The sequence below is a fragment of the Chenopodium quinoa genome, unplaced genomic scaffold (assembly GCF_001683475.1).
Source record: "Chenopodium quinoa cultivar QQ74 unplaced genomic scaffold, ASM168347v1, whole genome shotgun sequence".
NCBI lineage: Eukaryota > Viridiplantae > Streptophyta > Magnoliopsida > Caryophyllales > Amaranthaceae > Chenopodium > Chenopodium quinoa.
In genome coordinates, this window is record NW_018744093.1 from 3,594,341 (window position 1) to 3,602,758 (window position 8,418).

General features: G+C 35.8%; 1 pseudogene; it reads right to left on the reverse strand.

Annotated features, from left to right (window-relative positions):
* Positions 1-138: 138 nt before the first annotated feature.
* On the reverse strand, positions 139-7,664 carry LOC110692161 (annotated as a pseudogene).
* Positions 7,665-8,418: the final 754 nt, after the last annotated feature.

The window sequence follows — 8,418 nt, forward strand, 5'->3', positions numbered from 1 at the left end:
CTGCTTAAAAGCTAATACGGAGTAAAATAATTGATCTTTTCAGAATGATTGATGCCTACTGATCACCGGAGAGAAAGGGAAGGAGAGAAAACAAGATTTAATCACTCAGTATGATATAGTTAAATGTACACAGTATGCTAAGTCAAATGATACTCTAATTTTGTAGCGATGTACAAAGTTGTCAAGAACAGCAGCCGTAGCAATAAAATGCCCTTAGGCTTCCTACAGATCTGTACACATTTCTAGACAGCAAATTACTAGCTACTGCGGGGAATCCACCTAAATCAAAATCTCACTCGCAAGCTAACGAAAAATATGCCAGTCAGACAAGATGTAAAACCGACTAATTTTCTTTGAGAACAATTTACATGAAGATCACACCAAAGAAAATGTAACAAATGGTGATCTAAAGCACGGATAGGTGAGAGAGGAGAGTGGACAGGGTGAAGCAATCAGGATTTTTGTTCTTGGCTACTACTTTGAACAGGGTCAGATGCACATCTATCCTCACTTGTCTGAGAAGCAGTGAGCTTTCGTAGAGACCTATATTGCAAGCGAACACTTTCTCCGCTTCCAACAATTTTGAGCAAATACCTGAGTGACACAACAGAACAAATTAACATAAAATGGATGGCATAATGGCTAACTCACCAGCATGTAAGAAATTAACAAAATTTATGGTTTTATTACATTACCCAAAAAAAAAAAAACACATTATAAATAGAATAGATGTATTTTTCAAAAAAAAAAAAAAAAGATGTATTTTTCTGTAGGAATATGGTCCTATTTCCTGCCTCAACACATGTTCCCAATCTAAATGGAGTAAAAATTATCAAAGCCCTAAAGAAGTAGGAGATAAGAGGTGGGGCCGACGACTCACTAATTAGCTAAACTTAGGAACTATATTATAAGGTAACTAGGATGTTGTATCTCTTCCTTTTCTTCCAGAGGCTGGCATGCTAAACACAAGACGAAAGATATTCAAAATTATATATTCATGTCCAAGTAGATATTATACTTCAGTTTATCGAGTAAAAGGAGATGATTCTCCCAAAGATAATTACACAAAAACAACAAAGCCCAAGTCCCAAAATGATTTGGGGTCCCAAAGAAAATTATCAATTCCCAAAATTGAGTCAACTCACCATCCATTAAGACACTGAGATGTTATTACAGCTTCTTTTCCAACAAATTTATCTGGTGTTCTCCTGTTCCCTTGCACCATTTACACAAACATTCAGCATATTCATGCCAATCTTGAAGAAAATGGAATCCATTAAACAATTCACCTTTATCACTACTTTCTCATTTACTGAAAATGGATAATGAACCCTTTGCAGCCCACTATCTGGAGTAATATCGCCTTCTTCCTAAAAAATTTGCATGTAAATTAGTGAAAAGGATCCAATAGCTAAGGCGACAAGACCCAAAAAAAACAACAACAAACAAAACAGCCCTGCTGCAAAGCTCCACACTCCACAGGTCATAGCTGGACCAACTGTCCAAACACACCTCAACAACCATGATACTAAGGTAACAGTAAATCAGACATTTCAACGGTAACAAGACTCAACAAGCTTAGACACGATAGCACTACAGTAGGTCTATTAAAGCTGAGTACATGGAGCAGCCATCTCATTATATTAAACCCTGTACATAATACAATATAGGACAAAAAATAGATACAACAACAACAACAAAGCCTTAGTCCCAAAATGATTTGGAGAAAAAAAAGATAATTTATAAAATTCTCTTTTAACTCCGAAAGAGAAATTCAACAAAAAAGATGATCCTATTACTCTTTTTATTTTATTTTTTGTATTTATTTATTTATTTTTTTATTTATATATATATATTTTTTTTTTATTTTTTTTTTGAAACAATCCTATTACTCATTTAGTATGTAATGTTGTCAGGAACCTTCAGTTGAGCTTAAGTTGCACGAAGTATCTCATTATATTATGCTCGTATATGTATCACTTCAAGCAATTAAACTACACTGGTGACTAAATACATTACATACCCACACGCTCACATACATTAGTAACTTGTTAATAAGGTAAAATTTACACAGCCTTCCCAAGCCAAACGGTGATATTGTTTACAATAAATTGTTAAAAACGACATTCTACAGAAGCAAGTGGTAACAGGAGTACATAATATACCAGTACCTTGTTGATCCTTCTTCCCGAATCTATCTGATCACCAATTTCTTTCCGTCGCTTTCGAAGAGTTGAATTATGGAAGAGTCTTCGATCATCCTCTTGCTTCACAGTTGCAGCTGCAGCTCTTAGAGCTGTATGGGAACCATAAAAAATATTTGAAAAACAAAAAAAAAAAAAAATAGATAACATGGAAAACAAAAAGGCAGTTAGATCCTCATTGCATAGTACAAAAATTTCAAATAGAGAGAATGGTTGTCGAGTTCCAATTTTACAAAATTAAGAGAGGAAGATAAGCTGCAAGTAAAGATGAATAATCAATTAAAAGAGAATTACCAAGGTTTGGAATCAATGACCGGGTCTCGATTTCTGTATGACACAGCATGCACCTGGACTGTCAGGTAAACAATCAGCAGTCACGAATTCTATTAAATAGCATGTCAGAAGTTCTTGTCTGACTCAATAAATAAATCAAATACAAAATTCATGTAAATCTCTGGTAGAATCTCTTCCCTTTCACCATCACATTATCCATATCCTCAAAAGCAACTACAAATAGCAACAACACACAATCACATCAACAAGGAGAGTAATTTACAGCAATTCCAGTGATTGTCTCATTCTTTGCTCTAAGCCTTCAGCTCCTCTTAAAGATAGAAAATGTTAGCCAGTCAGACTAATTTAGTGATTGTTCATAATTCCTCTTAATCATCTTCCCTTTTGAAAGCCAGGCATAAATTTAGATAGTGAAAGCTTCACATATCTGGAGGAACATATGAATCCAGCAATGCTCCAAAGGTTATAACTAATATCCCAAGAAAGAGGTTGAGGGTTCAATTTCTATCAGACTTTGCACAAACCTTCAATACCCCAAAAAAATATTTAAAGGATTATGCCAAAAACCAAGATTGTAAGTGTAATATAGTGATAGGTCATTTTTTTGCCATTTTTCCTCTTCAAGTAACATTAAAAAAAAGAAGCTATTGGCTCTCGCTGGCTTTCACTTAATTTTATACGGCAATGAGGGCCTCTTTATTCCTCAAAAGCACTTCTAATAAATGTTAAAACTTTACAGATGGAAAAGGTTTTCTTTTAGATGATACACAAGATGTATTAAAGCACAAACAGTACAAAAATCATTCTTCGCATGCACAACTAAAGGACACTGAATTTAAAACCATATAACAGATTACACCAAGATGAAGGTGAGGTCAAATACCACATATACCAAAACGAGATCAAGGATTACAGAAAAGTTATGTGTTGCAAGCTCCACAAATAAAATGATTTTTAGATGATTGGAAATAGATGCAACAACCATAGAAAATAAAGATAAAAAAAGCTGCAGATAACCACAACTAGATCCAAGGAAGTGACCTATGCATTCTCTCAATAATCATGGTTGCAGAAATAATGAGTGATATATTTTACCAAGAAGCTGAGAAGAACTGGAAAAATTATGATCAGAATCAAGAAAAGGTTATCCTACCGCTTCAATAACCTTTCTCAGCATAAGACCCCCAAATGAGTGTCCACAAGAGACGACCATGGCTCTTCAAGAAATACACCACTGCACATCAAAGTAGACCAGTAAAAAACAACTTATATTCATAATCAACCAAGTAGACCAGTAAAAACAAATTATGTTTATAATCAACCAAGTAGACCAGTAAAAGACAAATTATATTCATAAGTCAATTTTAAAAACTAAATTTAGAAAAAATTTACTTAAAAAAAATGTAGAGGGAAATTAAATTACTCATTGGCAGTAAGGAACTTCAGAGCTTTAATAATATTGTAAAACATCACCATATCCAAGATACTGTAAGCTGCAGTTAGCTTTTACCACTAATGTAGCAGTTTGTTCCCTTCTAATCAAACATCTAACATAGTTATTCTTGCGTTGTTATTTAACTCTACACACTGGAGTATTTTGCAATTCTCTTTTTACAAATTATTGAAGATCGGATTAAGGCATATTGTAGATTCAGTGCAAACTGTATTTATTTGGGATTTTGCTGCTGTTGTCATTGATTTTATAGTTTAAGTATGCTCAGAACTGATAAACATCAAATCTATAAAAAGTTTGATTCTTTCTCAAAAAAACAGACCGAAAGCTTTACCAAATCAAAGTTATAACAAAGATATTAAAGGTCAAACGACCAGACCCTGAGTTAAAAAAAGTTATAGCATCTGAGAACACCCAAGTACAGAGCTAGAAAACTGCAGAAAAGTAACAATGAATATAAAGGTAAAAGAAAAAAAAAATTAATAATGAAGCAGAGAGCAAGTACAATAGAACTTACGATAAAGGATCTGAAAGTACACTTTTCAAAGATGGCTCCTTGTTAATATTGCTTTGCTCCACCTCAAATAGCAACTCGCAACACAAGATTACAACTAAGTTAATGGACATAATGATGAGTCTCCTTAAAAGACTACAGAGTCTGGGAGTATTTATATGAGTATAGTGGTTGATATTGTACCATCCTATGAGCCTATGGGGTTTTGGCTTGGATCCTAATGACAAGTTATATTGCTTAAATTTGATGTTGTTAGTATCTTATGGGAGTGAACAAAATAAACTTGTTGCTCATATTTATTGCTTTAGTAGGTTTTGATTAGTTGATAACGTATTTTATGGGCCTTTTGGTTGTAATTTTTGTTAGCTAATTGGGCTTCTTTGGTTCATTAACTAAGCTACTTAGGCTTAATTTGGACTCCAAGTTGAGTTAGTTTCCTAAACTTAGCTATTTCCTATTCCAAGTTGGAATAGAGAGCAAGACATATTTTAGTAATTAATATAATCGTCGGGTTGCACTTTCAGGGAGGACATAATCTGGACCTAACTTCCGGATATGGACTGATAATATAGCAAGGTCAATTTGTCCAATTATTGAAACTTAAACCATTTCTAGTTTCATAGTTAACAACCAGAACACACATCGGTAATACCAGCTTCAACTCCAATTCTCTTCTAAATGAAATCAAAATGCTTCTTGTTAACATTGCAAACTACCTCCTTCATACATTTGTTGGTCAGCAAAATTACATGGATTTTCTAATTTAGTTACGGACAGATCTTATAACAAAGCTTAAGCCTTAAGCTGGCTGTAGAGATGACTTACATATGTACTGTCACTGTATTTGCACAAGGTATCTTCTTCTGCAGAGAGATCATCCATGAATTGGCTTACAGATATGGGAGCATAACTGTGAGGGATGACATGACCAGCAGCAGTAATGGGCGAACAGTTCAGAATGGCATTGCTCTGCGGCATAAGCCTAAAGGCTAATGAAGTCCTGTAACGGTAGAGAAGTAAGCCTTCTTCTATTCTATACAGAATTCACACCCCACCCCATTCCCCCGACTTCTTTTTTTCTTGGAAGCAGGGGTTGACAGTGGATAACCAAGTCCTACATTGTAATACTAATGCAAAATCCGTTTGAGTACCTTCCAACACAACCGGTACTTGAGGAGGTATCAGATGCTGCACGATATGTGGCAGCAGGACGCAGGCCTGCCGTTGCATGACTAAGTGCCTTTCCTGTCAGCAATAAAACAGAACCAGAACCTATCTCACTATCTGCCAGGTACCATTGACCATTTGGATCACAGACCTATGAAGACAAATAGCTGACGGAAATCATTTAAAGACCACAACTTATATAGCAGGAAAGCAACAAAATCAGCCCACCAACAAGGCGGGAAATCTTAAGCTAAAGTAAGAAAACAAAAAAGCTGCACACGCAATTGTAAATATGTAATAATTGAAGGACAACATGCTGGAATCAAAAGATATGGCTGCCCATACCTGCAGGCCAGGAGTATCAGAAGATATCAGAGTTAACAAACCCTTCTCATATTCACCATTGATAGATGGCTTGCCTCCTCCAATAGCCCCTTTTCCATTTTGCATAGGAGAATGGAAATAGGTTGCAACAAGAACAGATGATGATGCCTCATTAGCAGGTAGCAGGTTATCATCAAGAAGCTGGCTAAAAACACTGTTCAAAACAGATTATCAACTGTTAAGCAAGAGCAGGAACATAAAACTAGGAGTCAAAAGAACAGTGAAAAGAATATTATCAGTAACATACTCGCTGCGCAGACGGAGGTGCCTAGCAATAGCACACAATACAGCACGAGCAGCTTCACCTAGGCATCTAAAAATTTCAGCCATACATGGAGGAGATGAATCACTATCTTCCAAAGCCCTTCAAACAAAAGCTGATGGAGTGTCAATTTCTCATCGATGACTCAGGATAAATATGCACAAAATACATTAAAAAAAAGGCGCGTCCAAGACAATTAATAAGGGTAATCACTCAAAAGTTGCCAAAAAAATTGAACTTTTCAATACACAACATCACGACTTTGAGCTTGGTTCTTAGATTATAAGGAATATCAGCTACTTCAAGCAACCACAACATCACGTCTTTGAGCTTGAAAACATGGATAGTTTAGAATTTAGGATGCCAAGTTGCCAAATACACAGCTATTGTAGTTTCTTGTTGCTAGCTTACAATTATTTGTTGCACCCAAAAGCAGCTCTATTTCACCAAATTAGCATTGTGTCTTTCCAAATTTCCATATATATGATGGAAAACTGCTGCGATATATTTCCTTTTTGCCTATAGAAATCAACAATTTAGGCCCAGCTCCAGCAGCTTGAACTACTCCAACTAGACATGTAATCCATATACTACGCTGTTCCAACCCAGGAAAACAATAGCTGAAGAATGTAGATATGACGATGCCTTTTGAGTCTTATTCACGGCATCAAAAGTCATAATGCATTCTCATCCTCAAAGATTGGACTATGAACATTGTGGCGGAATGGAGAGACCAAACCCAAAGCCAAACCCATGATACTATTAAATGGTGGGGCATTAAATGGGGTGGTTGTTTGATTGAGAACAAAAGGTGAAAACGGGGAAAGTAGACATTTTTCATGGGAATCAAAACTTCCCAAAAAAAAGGGAAATAAATCAACAATTTTCCCTTTGGTCAATCAAAATTCATAAGAATTTCGATTTCATTAAATGCCAACTAAACAAGATAAAATTCCTAGTTGCACGAGGGAATTAATTTTCCATGAAATACAACATCCCATAGGAGTTTACTTCCCATGTAAGCTAAACAAGCACTAAGAATACAATCTATCAGGCAAAGATGCATATGAGGTTGGAAGTTCATTTGAGGTCTCAAACCATTCTTTTCTTCCCTAATCTTCAACAACAGCAATAGGGACACATCATACATTGTAAATCCCGTCGAGAAGATGTAGTAAATCCCGTCAACAACAACAATTCAATTGATGTCCAGATGTACACTGCTTTACCTCTAATTTCATAATAGTCCAAAAGGCTCCCAGTTCTTAGAATCATCCTGCCCTTTTTATCAATTAAGCTCTCATTTTCCAACCTAATTCCACTATAAATCGAATATCAGCACCAAAATAAATAAAATAAACATACATACATACATACATACATACATCAATCTAATAATCCAATAAATAAAATGAAGTATTAATTCAATCTAAATTAGAGGGAAAAAAAAAATGTATATATATATATATATATATATATATATATATCTACTTTTTAAAGAGCAAAAGCAAAAATACTTTCCAGCCCTATACATGTAAACACCTCTACTTCCTTTCCCAACAGTTCCAGCCCTATTTCTGAAATACAGCCTTGCTGACTCCAACCCACACCAGATGATCGTGGCATCGTTGCTTCCGAGCTCAAGAACCGCGGCATTATGCCTCGTTAGGGACCCAGAAAGGGCCTCCACAGCCTTCAGGTAAGTCCCACAAGGCGCCCCATCAATATGGGGCAATATCCGAAACCCGAACCCTCGCCAGAATAACATCCGGATGGAAGGAAGAAATGGGAATGGCATGGTCAGCGCGGTGGGAGGACGGAGGAAGGGGTGGAGGCAACGAGGTACGAGGAGATAGAGTTAGCGCCGGAGGTGGCTGACTATGGTGATGATGATGATGATTTTGTAGGTTGCTGTTGTTGTTGTCGGTACTATTATTATTGTTGTTGTTTTGAGAGAGTGACTGAGACATCATCATCACCATTAACAACAACAACGAAACGAATAATCTGCGAAAAACATTTCATTATTTCAGGGTTTTACAGCAATGATTCCGTACAAAAAAAAAAAAAAAAAAAACTGGGGAAAATTACAAATGGGTTCAAAATTGAACCATTGAATAAACAAATTTTTGCAATTTTG